We start from the raw sequence: 15,585 nt of genomic DNA on the forward strand, positions 1-15,585 counted from the left end.
ACCTGGTGTTCAGCTACTTGAAACCAACAGAGTTTGTGACAAGTGGCCCACTCTTTTCTTTTTGTTTATTTAAGTAACTTTGATTGTCACACTGACATGCTAGAAAGACAGCACCTGGATATAAACATTCCTCATGAGTGTAATCTTCAAGAACAAGATACTTTAAAAGAAACATGCTATGTAACTAATTTCACTTAAAACATTTCAGCTCTAAGTAGAGCTGTTGTTGTTATTACTTATAGCCTCTAACAGACAAAATCCTCCTGTTTTTTTGTTTTTTTTCTCCATTTTTACTAAATTGGGTATTTCTTATTTACATTTCAATTGTAATTCCCTTTCCCCATTGCCGGTCCAACATCCTCCTAACCCCTCTGCCTCCCCTTCTACATGAGTATTTCCCTCCCCATCCTCCCCCTATTACCGCCCTCCCCTGAACAATCCTGTCCACTGGAGGCTCAGTATTGGCAGGACCAAGGGCTTCCCCTTCCACTGGTGATCTTACTAGGATATTCATTGCTACCTATGCATTTGGAGCCCAGGGTCAGTCCATGTATAGTTTTTGGACAGTGGCTTAGTCCCTGGAAGCTCTGGTGGTTGGCATTGTTGTTCAATGGGTCTCAAGCCCCTTCAAGCTCTCTCAGTCCTTTCTCTGATTCCTTCAACGAGGGTCCCATTCTCAGTTCAGTGGTTTAATGATGGCATTCACCTATGTATTTGCTGTATTCTGGCTGTGTCTCTCGGGAGATATCTACATCCGATTCCTGTCAGCCTGCACTTCTTTGCTTCATCCACCTTATCTAATGTGGTGGCTGTATATATATGGGCCACATGTGGGGCAGGCTCTGAATGGGTGTTCCTTCTGCCTCTGTTCTAAACTTAGCCACCCTATTCCCTCCTAAGGGTATTCTTGTTCCCCCTTTAAAGAAGGAGTGAAGTGTCTGCATTTTGGTCATCCTTCTGAGTTTCATGTGTTCTGTGCATCTAGGGTAATTTCAGCATTTGGGCTAATATCCACTTATCAATGAGTACATACCATGTGTATTTTTCTGTTATTGGGTTACCTCACTCAGGATATTTTCCAGTTCCATCCATTTGCCTATGAATTTCATAAAGTCATTGTTTTTGATAGCTGAGTAATATTCCATTGTGTAGATGTACCACTTTTTCTGTATCCATTTCTCTGTTGAAGGGCATCTGGGTTCTTTCCAGTTTCTGGCTATTATAAATAGGGCTGCTATGAACATAATGGAGCATGTGTCTTTGTTATATGTTGGAGCATCTTTTGGGTATATGCCCAAGAGAGGTATAGCTGGGTCCTCAGGAACTGCAATGTCCAATTTTCTGAGGAACCTCCAGACTGATTTCCAGAATGGTTGTACCAGTCTGCAATCCCACCAACAATGGAGGAATGCTCCTCTTTCTCCCCATCATAGCCAGCATCTGCTGTTTCCAGAGTTTTTTATTTTATCCATTCTGACTGGTGTGAGGTGGAATCTCAGGGTTGTTTTGATTTGCATTTCCCTTATGACTAAAGATGTTGAGCATTTCTTTAGGTGTTTCTGAGTCATTCGGGATTCCTCAGGTGTGAATTCTTTGTTTAGCTCTGAACCCCATTTTTAAATAGGGTTATTTGTCTCCCTGCTGTCTAACTTCTTGAGTTCTTTGTATATTTTGGATATAAGCCCTCTATCTGTTGTAGGGTTGGTAAAGATCTTTTCCTAATCTGTTGGTTGCTGTTTTATCCTAACAACATTGTCCTTTGCCTTACAGAAGCTTTGTAGTTTTGTGAGATCCCACTTGTCGATTCTTGATCTTAGAGCATAAGCCATTGGTGTTTTGTCCAGGAAATTTTCTCCAGTGCCCATGTGTTCGAGGTTCATCCCCACTTTTTCTTCTACTAGTTTGAGTGTATCTGGTTTGATGTGGAGGTCCTTGATCCACTTGGACTAAAGCTTTTTTTTTTTTTATTAACTTGAGTATTTCTTATATACATTTCGAATGTTATTCCCTTTCCCAGTTTCCGGGCAAAAATCCCCCTTCCCCCTCCCCTTCTTTATGGGTGTTCCCCTCTCCATCCTCCCCCCTTGCCGCCTTCCCCCCAACAATCTAGTTCACTGGGGGTTCAGTCTTAGCAGGACCCAGGGCTTCCCCTTCCACTGGTGCTCTTACTAGGCTATTCATTGCTACCTATGAGGTCAGAGTCCAGGGTCAGTCCATGTATAGTCTTTAGGTAGTGGACTTAAGCTTTGTACAGGGTGATAAGCATGGATCGATCTTCATTCTTCTACATGCTGACCTCCAGTTGAACCAGCACCATTTGCTGAAAAGGCTAGACCAGTGGATGGTTTTGGCTCCTTTGTCAAAAATCAAGTGACCATAGGTGTGTGGGTTCATTTCTGGGTCTGCAATTCTATTCCACTTGTCTATCTGTCTGTCTCTGTACCAATACCATGCAGTTTTTTATCACTATTGCTCTGTAATACAGCTTGAATTCAGAGATAGTGATTTCCCCGGAAGTCCTTTTGTTGTTGTGGATAGTTTTAGCTATCCTGGGTTTTTTGTTATTCCAGATGAATTTGCAAATTGTTCTGTCTAACTCTTTGAAGAATTGGATTGGTATTTTGATGGGGATTGCATTGAATCTGTAGATCGCTTTTGGTAAAATGGCCATTTTTACTATATTAATCCTGCCAATCTATGAGCATGGGAGATCTTTCCATCTTCTGAGATCTTCTTCAATTTCTTTCTTCAGAAGCTTGAAGTTCTTATCATACAGATCTTTCGCTTGCTTGGTTAAAGTCACACCGAGGTACTTTATATTATTTGGAACTATTATGAAGGGTGTCGTTTCCCTAATTTCTTTCTTGGCTTGTTTCTCTTTTGTGTAGAGGAAGGCTACTGATTTATTTGAGTTAATTTTATACCCAGCCACTTTGCTGAAGGTGTTTATCAGGTTTAGTAGTTCTCTGGTGGAACTTTTGGGATCACTTAAATATACTATCATATCATCTGCAAATAGTGATATTTTGACTTCTTCCTTTACAATCTGTATCTCTTTGATCTCTTTCTGTTGTCAGATTGCTCTGGCTAGGACTTTGAGAACTATATTGAATAAATAGGGAGGGAGTGGGCAGCCTTGTCTAGTCCCTTTTTGTTGAGAATATGGTTATACTTGGGAAACTAAAGAATTCTAGTATTGGCATTTTTGGATAGGAGCACTGGGAGTAGAGGTGTCTGCCTTAGGACAAGGAAGAGCTCAGCAGCCGGCTGTGGCTCCCCCCATGAGGGTGTGTCCTCTGCAGCTGCAACCTGAGCAGCAGCTGCTTCTTTGTATTTCTGGTCACAGTTTCTCTTTATTTCACAATATTTGTTGACTATCCAAAAAGACAAGATGGTGTGAAATTGGCTACTTAGAGTTGTTGATCTGGGCAGGATGGGACATGCCTCTGACCTCAACACTTGTGATTCTCGAGCAAGAAGACCAGGAGTTCAAAGATACATAGCAAATTCCAGATCTGCCTGAGCCATCTCTGTCAAATAGCTTATTTCTGTAGGCTCATGAAGAAGGCACGCTGTGTTTCCCAAGGGTGCCAGCTCTTAGTGAATGAGGTGTTCCAACAACATTTTTAGAGGTAATGTAACCTTTCAGAAATAGAACCACCATATTTATATTGTGCTTTCACTCTTATAGGACTATGACAGTCCTATATGGGAGTAAATTTTAAAGATTATGCAATTTGTATTGCTAAGTGTACATGGCATCTAAGAAAAAGGTTAATCTCTGTAATGTAACACAAAAAGTAGATTCAGTAGTTACGGACAAAAACCAATGGTTTTATTCATTTATCCATCCAACTCTCCATTTACACTCTTCTGAAATGCCAGGAACCATGATGTATGTGATGAGAAAATGGACACACCACAGATGGCTTAGTAGCTTAAGTGGGATACTGGTTGAAGGGTGAGAAGAGAACTAACTGACTGCTTTTCAGAATAACAGTATCATGAGAATGGAGGGCTATGGTGGCATTATATTTTTATTTGCTTTGCTTTTCTCCCCAATTTCCTGCTCTAGATCAGTGGTTCTCAACCTGTGAGTCTTGACCTCACACCAGTGGCTTTTCAGATATCCTGCATATCAGATATTTACATTTCAATGCATAATGGAAGCAAAATTACACTGATCAAGTGGCCAAGGAATAATTTTACAATTGGGGGTTACCACAATATGACAAACTGAATTAGAATGTTGCAGCATCAGGAAAATTGAGAATCTAGGGTAGAAGAGAAACACTGAGAATGGAGTTAAGTAATATCCCAGAAGCATTGAGCAAGTACACTTCTGCTTAGAAGAGAGGAATCATGTATAATGGATTTGTGGTGCTGTGTAGAGGCTGGCTGACATAGCAATAGAGTGGAAATAACCTGGTCACACCTCCTCTCCTGTCTCAATATTGGCCATTTCCTAACTAAAAAGAGGTATTTGTTTATGCTCACCTGCTAGAATTTAACCTCAAATAACACCTGAAAACATCAGCAATTTTTGCACTGGCACAGAACAATTTGTGAGCAGTACCACTGACAGCCTGGGGTTGTCCTGACTGTAGCAGAACTTGAATTTGTTATAGGTGAATGGGCTCAATTAGCCAGCAAGAGAGAGAATGTTTCAATTATTTTTGTTTTTAAGGCAAACCAAAAAAATAGTTTCCTCATTATAAGCCCTCAAGGAGAGGTGACTTTGATGCACATGACAGGTTTTATTTCTGGCTTCACAAATCAGGGGACTGAAACAAAGCAGCACATCATGGCAAAGTGACTTGAAACGAAGCCAGGGGGATTCTCTAAAGAAACCAAGGAGGAATCAGGGTTCCATGGATTTAATATGTTCTTAGCTTCCAAGGCTTCTATCCTTCCCCAATCTGTTCATTAAGATTTCAGGAAAGGAGGGGTTGGGGATTTAGCTCAGTGGTAGAGCGCTTGCCTAGGAAGCGCAAGGCCCTGGGTTCGGTCCCCAGCTCCAAAAAAAAGAAAAAGGAGAAAAAAAAAAGATTTCAGGAAAGGGGCTAGGCAAATTCTTTGCTGAACAAAATTAAGTGGATAATCCCACTAGTGCCAGAACTTGTGCACTTTGGGAAGAAATATAACTTTCAGCATTTGGGTTAATATTTTGTACAATACTAGAAGAAAACTCATAGTACTGTGATAATTGTAGGGAAGGTTCAACCAACCACCAGGATCTCCAAGGAAGTAAAATTGTAAACTCATAATGCTGTGAACCATACTTAATAGAATCATGGAAATAGAATGAAGGTGTGTTGATGTTAGAAATATGGCAGAAATTTACATTGAAAATACACCTAAGGTGATCACTTCCACAGCACATATACTAAAATTGGAACTATACAGAGAAGTTTAGCATGGCCCCTGTGTAAGAATGATGCTCAATCTCCGGAAACATTCCATATTATTAACCAGGTGGTGAGAGGCAAATGCAAGAACCTAAGCAACAGAAACCAAGGCCATTTGACATCATTAGAACCCAGTTCTCCCACCAAAGCAAGTCATGGAAACCCCAACACACTGGAAAAGGAAGATTCTGATTTAAAAATCACATTTCATGATGATGATAGAGGACTTTAAGAAAAACATAAATGATTCCCTTAAAGAAATACAGGACAACACAGGTAAACAGGTAAAAGCCCTTAACGAGGAAACACAAAAATCCCTTAAAGAATTACAGGAAAACACAACCAAACATGTGAATGAATTGAACAAATCATCCAGGATTTAAAAATGAAGATAGAAAGAAATAGAAAAGAAATCACAAATGGAGACACTCCTGGAGATAGAAAGCCTAGGAAAGAGATCAGGAGTCATAGATGCAAGCATCATAAACAGAATATAAGAGATAGAAGAGAGAATCTTTTTTTTATCTTTATTAACTTGAGTATTTCTTATTTACATTTTGATTGTTATTCCCCTTCCCGGTTTCTGGGCCAACATCCCCCAACCCCTCCCCTCCCCTTCCGTATGGGCTTCCCCTCCCCATCCTCCCTCCATTACCACCCTCCCCCCAACAATCACGTTCACTGGGGGTTCAATCTTGGCAGGACCAAGGGCTTCCCCTTCCACTGGTGCTCTTACTAGGCTATTCATTGCTACCTATGTGGTTGGAGCCCAGGGTCAGTCCATGTATAGTCTTTGGGTAGTGGCTTAGTCCCTGGAAGATCTGGTTGCTTGGCATTGTTGTTCATATGGGGTCTCGAGCACCTTCAAGCTCTTCCAGTCCTTTCTCTGATTCTAGAAGAGAGAATCTTAAGGGCAGAAGATACCATAGAAAACATCGACACAACTATCAAAGATAATGTAAAACACAAAAAGCTCCTAACCCAAAGCATCCAGGAAATCTAGGACACAATGAGAAGATCAAACCTAATAATAGGTACAGAAGAGAGTGAAGACTCCCAACTTAAAGTGCCAGTAAATATCTTCAAGTAAATTATGGAAGAAACTTTCCTAACCTGAAGAAAGAGATGCCCATAAACATACAAGAAGCCTGCAGAACACCAAATAGATTGGACCAGAAGAGAAACTCCTTCTGTCACATAATAGTCAAAACACCAAATGCACAAAACAAAGAAAGAATATTAAAAGAGTAAGGGAAAAAGGCCAAGTAACATATAAGGCAGACCTATCAGAATTATACCAGGCTTCTCAACAGAGAGTATGAAAACTAGAAGATCCTGAGCAAAGGTCATACAGACCCTAAGAGGACACAAATGCCAGCCCAGGTTACTATATCCAGCAAAAGTCTCACTTACCATAGATGGAGAAACCAAGATATTCCATGACAAAACCGAATTTATGCAATATCTTTCCACAAATCCAGCCCTACAAAGGATAATAGATGGAAACTCCAACACAAGGAGGGAAACTTCATCCTGCAAAAAGCAAGAAAGTAATCTTCTTTCAACTAACCCAAAACAAGATAGCCACACAAACATAATTTCATCTCTAACAACAAAAATAACAGGAAGAAACAATTATTGGTATTTAATAACTGTCAATATCAATGGACTCAATTCCTCAATAATAAGACATAGACTAACAGACTGAATACATTAACAGGACCCAGCATTTTGCTGCATACAAGAAAGGCACCTCAGTGGAAACAACAGACACTTTCTCAGAGTAAAAGGCTGGAAAACAATTTTCCAAGCAAATGGTCCCAAGAAAGAAGCTGGAGTAGCCATTCTAATATCAAATTAAATTGAATCTCTACCAAAAGTTATAAAAAACGATAAGGAAGGGAATTTCATATTCATCAAAGGAAAAATCCACCAAGATGAACTCTCAATCCTAAATATCTATGCTCCAAATGCAAGGGCATCTACATTCATAAAAGAAACCTTACTAAAGCTCAAAGCACACATTCACCTCATACAATAATAGAAGGAGATTTCAACACCCTACTCTCATCAACAGACAGATCATGGAAACAGAAATTAAACAGAGACATAGAGAAATTAACAGAAGTTATGAACCAAATGGTTTTAACAGATATTTATAGAATTCTAAATTCATTCTAAAACGAAAGAGTACACGTTCTTCTCAGCACCTCATGTTACCTTCTCAAAAATTGACCACATAATTGGCCACAAAATAGGCCTCAACTGATACAGGAAGATAGAAATAATCCAATGCATGCTATCAGATCTCCACGGACTAAGACTGGTCTTCAATAACAAAAATAACAACAGAAAGCCCACATATACATAGAAGTTGAACAATGTTCTACTCAATGATAACTTGGTCAAGGAAGAAATAAAGAAAGAAATTAAAGACTTTTTAGAATTTAATGAAAATGAAAGCCCAACATACCCAAACCTATGGGAAACAATGAAAACAGTGCTAAGAGGAATACTCATACCTATGAGTGTCTTCAAAAACAAACTGGAGAGAGTATATATCAGCAGCTTGACAGCACACGTAAAAGCTCTTGAGCAAAGGAAGCAAATTCCCAAGAGGAGTAGAAGGCAGAAAATAATCAAAGTCAGAGCTGAAATCAACCAAGTAAAAGCACAAAGAACTCTACAAAGAATCAACAGAACCCGGAGCTGGTTCTTTCAGAAAATCAACAAGATAGACAAACCCTTAGCCAGACTACCCAGAGGGCACAGATACAGTATCCAAATTACCAAAAGCAGAAATGAAAAGAGAGACATAAAAACAGAAACTGAGGAAATTCAAAAGATCATCAGATCCTACTACAAAAGCCTCTCCTGAACAAAACTGGAAAATCTGGATGAAATGGACAATTTTCTAGACAGATACCAGTTACCAAAGTTAAATCAGGATCAGACAAACCATACTTCCATAACTCCTAAAGTAATACAAGCAGTTATTAAAAGTCTCTCAAGCAAAAAAAGCCCAGGAACAGATGAGTTTAGTACTGAATTCTCTCAGACTTTCATAGAAGACCTAATATGGATACTCTCCAAACTTCCCCACAAAATAGAAATTGAGGGATAACTACTCAGTTCATTCAATGAAGCAATAACCACACTTATACCTAAGCCATGAAAAACCCAACAAAGAAAGAGAATTTCAGAGTAATTTTCCTTATGAATATTGATGCCACATACTCAATAAGCTTCTTACAATTGAATCCAAGACCACATCAAAATGATCATTCATCATGATCAAGTAGGTTTCATACCAGGGATGTACAGTTGGTTCAATATGTGAAATCAATCAATGTAATCTACTGTATAAGCAAACTCAAAGAAAAACACCATGTGATCATTTTATTAGATGCTGAGAAAACATTTGACAAAATTCAACACCTCTTCATGATAAAAGTCATGAAAGAATCAGAAATTCAAGGCCCATTCCTAAGCACAGTAAATGCAATATACAGCAAACCAATAGCCAAGGTCAAGCTAAATGGAGAGAAACTTGAAACAATCCCAGTAAAAAAATCAGGGACTAGACAAAGTTGCCCAGTCCATCTCTACCCAGTAAATATAGTACTCGACGTTCTAGCCAAAACAATTAGACAACAAACATAGATCACATGATATAAATTGGGAAAGAAGAAGTCAAAATATCACTATTTGCAGGTGATATGATAGTATACTTAATTGACCCGAAAATTTCTACCAGAGGACTCCTAAATGTAATAAACAACTTCAGCAATGTGGCTGGATATAACATTAATTCAAACAAATCAGTAGCCTTCCTCTACTAAAACCATGTACAGGTTGAGAAAGAAATTAAGGAAACGACACCCTTCACAATAGTCACAAATACAACAAAATACCTTGATGTGACTGTAACTAACCTAGTGAAAAATTTGTATGACAAGAACTTCAAATCTCTGAAGAAAAAAAATTAAAGAAGATCTCAGAAGATGGAAAGACCTCCCAGGCTCATGGGTTGGCAGGATTAATATTGTAAAAATGTCCATCTTGCCATAAACAATCTACAGATTCAGTGCAATCCCCATCAAAATTCCAATTCAATTCTTCACAGAATTTGAAAGAGCAATTTGCAAATTTATTTGCAATAACAAAAAACACAGGATAGCAAAAACTTTCCTCAACATTAAAAGAACTTCTGGAGGAATCACCTTCTCTAACCTCCAGCTGTATTTCAGAGCAATAGTTTAAAAATTCTATGGCGGGTAGATCAGTGGAATAGAATAGAACATCCAGAAATGAACCCACACACTGATGGTCACTTGATCTTTGATATAGGGACTAAACTATCCAATGGAAAAAATTGATCCATTCTCATCACCTTGTACAAAGCTCAAGTCCAAGTGGTTCCAGGACCTCCACATAAAAGCAGATACAGGGAAACTTATAGAAGACAGTGTTGGTAAGAACCTTGAGCACATGGGGACAGGGGAACTTTTCCTGAACCAAAGTCCAATGGATTATGCTCTAAGATTAAGAATTGACAAATGGAACTCATAAAATCGCAAAACTTCTGTAAGGCAAAAAAAACCGTCAATGGGACACAACAGCAACCAACAGATTTGGGAAAAATCTTTGCCAATCCGTCCTTCAATAGAGGGCTAATATCCAATTATATACAAAGTACTCAAGAAGTTAGTCTCCTGAGAATCAAATAACCCTATTTAAAAAGATTTCTCAACTGAGGAATACCAAATAGCCACAAAGAACCTAAAGAAATGTTCAACATCCTTAGTCTTCAGGGAAATGCAAATAAAAACAGCTCTGTAATTCCACTTCACACTATTCAGAATAGCTAGCATCAAAAACTTATGTGACAGCAGATGCTTTTTAGGGTATAGAGAAAAAGGAACACTTCATTGTTGGTGGGATTGCAAGCTGATACAACCACTATGGAAATGAGTCTGGAGGTTCCTCAGAGAATTGTATATTGCACTACCTAAGGATCCAGCTATAAAACTTCTTTTCCCCACCTGAAAGATGTTCCAACATATAGCAAAGCCACATGCTCCACTATGTTCATAGCAGCCTCATTTGTAATAGCCAGAAGCTTGAATCAAACCAGATGTCCTTCAACAGAGGAATGGATACAGAAAATATGGTACATTTACACAATGGAGTACTACTCAGCTATTAAAAACAATGATTTCATGAAATTCTTACACAAATGAATGGAAGAAGAAAATGTCATCCTGAGTGATGTAACCCAATCACAAAAGAACACATATGTTACACACTCACAGTTAAGTGTATATTAGCCCAAAAGCTCGGAATACTCAACATATAATTGACAGACCATATGAAGCTCACTAAGAAGAAAGACCAAAGTATGAATGCTTCAGTACTTCTCAGAAGGGGGGAACAAAATACTCAGAGGAGGAAACATGCAGAGCAAGTTTGGAGCAGAGACTGAAGGAATGGCCATCCAGAGACTTCCCCACCTTGGGGATCCGTCCCATATACAGACACCAAACCAAGACTATATTGATAACGCCAGGAATTGCATGCTGACAGGAGCCTGATATAGCTGTCTCCTGAGAGCCTCTGCCAGAGCCAGACATGCAACTAACCATTGAACTGAGATTGATGTCCCCAGTGCAGGAGTTAGAGAAAGGTCTGAATGAGCTGAATGGATTTGCAACCCTATAGGAAGAACAACAATATAACCAACCAGGCCTGCCAGTGCTCCCAGGGACTAAACCACCATCCCAAGGGTACACAGGAATAGACTTCTGGTTCCAGCCCCATATGTAGCAGAGGATGGCCTTGTTGGGCATTATGGAAAAAGAGGCCCTTGACCTTTGAAGGCTTGATGCCCCAGTGTAAGGAATTGCAAGGCAGGGTGGTAGGAGGGAGTAGGTTGGTGGGTGAGGGAGCATCTTCATAGATTCAGGGCGAGGGCAATGGGATATTGGGTTTCTGGAGGTGAAACCACCAAAGGAGATAACATTTAAATTGTAAATAAAAAAAATCCAGTAAAAGAAAAAAAAAAGAAAAAGAAAAGGAAAATACACCTAAGAAAGGACCATGTAATAAAAGCAGAATACAATAAATTTTGCAGCAACCAACTTTTTTTCTCTATGTTTCTTGAGTGTTGATGTGATGGGACAGGTGGTCTTAAACTCACAGTGCTCTGATGGTCTATAACCTTAAACTGTTGATTAAAATATGGCACTTTTAAAATGGCCTTTGTCTGTGTATGTTGTCATGCAATAGAAAAATAATACTTTCAGCACTGATTGAAAAATGGGTATTATTGAGTCAACATGTAAGACATATATATTCATATATATATCCATATATATCCTCATATATATGTATTCTGTGTATGTATATGTACCATACATATTTGTCATATATATAAAGGGGGACATATTTATCTATTTATTTACACCTACATGCCTCTCTCTTTCTCTCTTTCTCTCTCTATCTGTCTATCTGTCTATCTATCTATCTATCTATCTATCTATCTATCTATCTATCTATCTATCTATTATTTATTTATCTATCAGTCTAAAGGGGGACATTTATATCCCCTGGTCAAATTCTCTTTAATTCATTTGTGAATTAAAATATTTATATTGTCATAATGAAATAGAAACCAGAGTAGATAACTAAAATTCACTAACAAAGGTAGATATTGGAACAAAGAGTTTCAGATAATATTAACATTGGTGGGATTCTACAAATAAGAGTACTGTAGTGTACTTGACAATGGAGAAATAACTTTTCCTACTTCAAATCAAGGACAATGTTATCACGCCTAGGGTGTTCGCCTTACTCTCTTCTTGGAGAACAGCAAATCACCTAAAATCTATCATAACTATTATCAGTCCTAAGATGTCAATCCATTCTCTGGCTTGCAAGTATTGATTTCACCAAGGCAGACATGACTCACACAGACAGTGGGTAGACAAAGGAGAGCAAGATGTTCAGATGTTAAGCTAATCCCATGACAGTGTCTTACAGCAAGATCAGGAGGAATGCATGCACGTCTTCTGCTTGTGCTACCATAAAGGATCCTATTCACTTTCCAATTGGGAGATGATCTAGCAGCAAGGCTGGCTAGATTCTATAAGACAAATTCATGATTAGAGCAAAAAGCAAGCCCAGAAAGGGAAGGGTACTTTCATGCAAGTATACATGGTCAATGCAGACTGTGAGGGCTCTTTATTCAGCAAAGCATTGTTTGTGTCCCAAGCTGCTCTTTGGTGGCCATCAAAGGATAGCAAGCTATGCATGATTGTCATTACCAATGGGTTAGAAACTTGCCTTGTGGACAGAATGGAGAAGACACTTCCAGATAAAGAGACAGTGTATGCAATGTTATAGGTGGGTGAAATAGTGGCATGTTATTTAGAGATTTATATATAGGCCATTTATTTATTTATGTACAAAATCTACATTTGTTTTTAAAATTTTCTTGAGGTCGAAAATGCTGTGATTATCAGTTTTGAACTTCTACATATTTTTCTATATAGGGACATTGATATTGTGTATATAATGTCAGCTAATTACATGATTTCTTTCATGAGTTTGCTTTAATAAAATGAAGCATATGTACAATTACCTAAGCATTAATTAACTAGACATCCTCTTGCTTTTCCTGAGGTTTGGGTGCGTGAGTCTGTCATTAAATACACTATTCACCATGCTTCTAATAAGTACCTAGGGGTCTAGGGTTTTATTCAATTAATTTATGTTAAATAATTAATTTATGTTACATTTATTTATCTGTGCATGTATGTGTGGGCGTGCATACAACAGCACTCATGTGGAGGCTAGAGGACTAGTAGGATTCAATTGTTCTCTCCTCACACTATGTGGTTCTTGGGGATTGAACTAGGGTCCTTAGGCTTGGTTGCAGGCATCATTACTCATTGAGCCATCATGCCACAGATCATTTCTAGCTTTTTCTTTTCTTTTTTTTTTCCGGAGCTGGGGACCAAACCCAGGGCTTGCGCTTGCTAGGCAAGCGCTCTACCACTGAGCTAAATCCCCAACCCCCGTTTCTAGCTTTTTAAAATGCCTAATATTAGCTTCTGTTAGTTTTGTCCCTCCTGGGTTAGAGACAACTGACTTTATTATTATTACAATAAACACGAGTGTCATATTTCTGCCAGTTGTTTGTCTTACAAGTCGTATATGGGCAGCATTGAAGGCATTTAGATCAGTGATTCTCAACCTTAATGGTGAAATCCTCTAATACAGTTCCTCATGTTGTGGTGATCTCTTGATGATAAAATTTTATTTATTACTAGTCATAGATGTAATTTTGCTACTATTATGAGTTGTAATGTGAACATCTGTGTTTTCCAATGGTCTTAGGTGACACCTCTACCTACAGGGGTTGAGACCCACAGGTTGAGAACCCCTGATCTAGATAAATGCTTCCAATAGAAAGGAATGCATTAGATTTCTTAGTGACCTCCTAGGGTACTGGGAAAGGGTGATAAAGATTAAAACCCACTCATGGAAGACAGATAGTTAAACCAGGATATCATTAGCACCTGGTACATATGAAACCTTCAACATTTTCTGTCTTGAGGACCCAAGAATCTGCCTTTAGACTGTATTTCATCTTTCTTAATGTAATAAAGAGAGAGAACAGAGATGATCAGAACTGTTGGTAGTATGATGGTGTTTTAATTAACAATACATTTTGTTTAAGAGAGAAGATGTACCATGAATATTTGTTAAAATGAGTCTACCTTATCCTTAGTATACTATTTTTATCTTGTCTTGGAATAATATGAAAGATGTAAAGGACTTTGATGAGCTTGCATTATAATGGTAATACCAGCAGGATCTGCTTTTCGTGCTACTGTGATTGTTTATTATTCTACTGTTGTCTCAATCTCTTTGTAAATTATAGAAAGCCTATTTCCTTCTTATTGTAGAAAGTATACAAAATAATACCTTGAAAGGACAAAGTAATTAAATGTAATGGAACTGCACACAAAAGACATTGTAGGATAATGCAACTGAGTATGTTTTAGATAAATTTATTGAGCCATATTTAGCACTAGTATAACTTTTATATTGTATTATTCTGCAGTAAGGTATGCAGTAATATTCAGTACGTTTAGTGATTTTGCAATCATGTGTGTTCAATTACAAGTAGAGTTTGTAATATTCAGCAAAACATTAACATGACAATTAAAACTGCGTTCAAATTAATTATTAAATATTTCATTGAATATTTTCCTTTTCCTTCCTTTTTTTTTTATTAACTTGAGTATTTCTTATATACATTTCGAGTGTTATTCCCTTTCCCGGTTTCAACGCAAACATCCCCCCCCCCCACCCCTTCCTTATGGGTGTTCCCCTCCCAACCCTCCCCATTGCTGCCCTCTCCCCAACAGTCTAGTTCACTAGGGGTTCAGTCTTAGCAGGACCCAGGGCTTCCCCTTCCACTGGTGCTCTTACTAGGATATTCATTTGCAACCTACGAGGTCAGAGTCCAGGGTCAGTCCATGTATAGTCTTTGGGTAGTGGCTTAGTCCCTGGAAGCTCTGGTTGGTTGGCATTGCTGTACATATGGGGTCTCGAGCTCCTTCAAGCTCTTCCAGTTCTTTCTCTAATTCCTTCAACAGGGGTCCTGTTCTCAGTTCAGTGGTTTCCTGCTGGCATACGCCTCTGTATTTGCTGTATTCTGGCTGTGTCTCTCATGAGCGATCTGCACTCACATTTTGATCATCCGTCTTGAGTTTCATTTGTTCTAGGCATCTAGGGTAACTCAAGCATTTGGGCTAATAGCCACTTATCAATGAGTACATACCATGTATGTCTTTCTGTGATTAGGTTAGCTCACTCAGGATGATATTTTCAGTTCAACCATTTGCCTACAATTTCATAAAGTCATTGTTTTTTTTGATAGCTGAGTAATATTCCATTGTGTAGATGTACCACATTTTCTGTATCCATTCCTCTGTTGAGGGCATCTGGGTTCTTTCCAGCTTCTGGCTATTATAAATAAGGCTGCGATGAACATAGTGGAGCACGTGTCTTTTTATATGTTGGGGCGTCTTTTGGGTATATGCCCAGGAGAGGTATAGCTGGATCCTCAGGCAGTTCAATGTCCAATTTTCTGAGGAACCTCCAG

At 38.6% G+C, this 15,585-nt stretch overlaps 1 non-coding gene across 1 annotated transcript; it reads left to right on the forward strand.

The window, feature by feature from the left end:
* Positions 1-5,362: 5,362 nt before the first annotated feature.
* Positions 5,363-5,469, forward strand: LOC116899754. The gene has a single exon (XR_004387769.1). It is a non-coding gene; the product is annotated as a U6 spliceosomal RNA (small nuclear RNA).
* Positions 5,470-15,585: the final 10,116 nt, after the last annotated feature.

Source organism: Rattus rattus, chromosome 4 (genome assembly GCF_011064425.1).
Source record: "Rattus rattus isolate New Zealand chromosome 4, Rrattus_CSIRO_v1, whole genome shotgun sequence".
NCBI classification, from domain to species: Eukaryota; Metazoa; Chordata; class Mammalia; order Rodentia; family Muridae; genus Rattus; species Rattus rattus.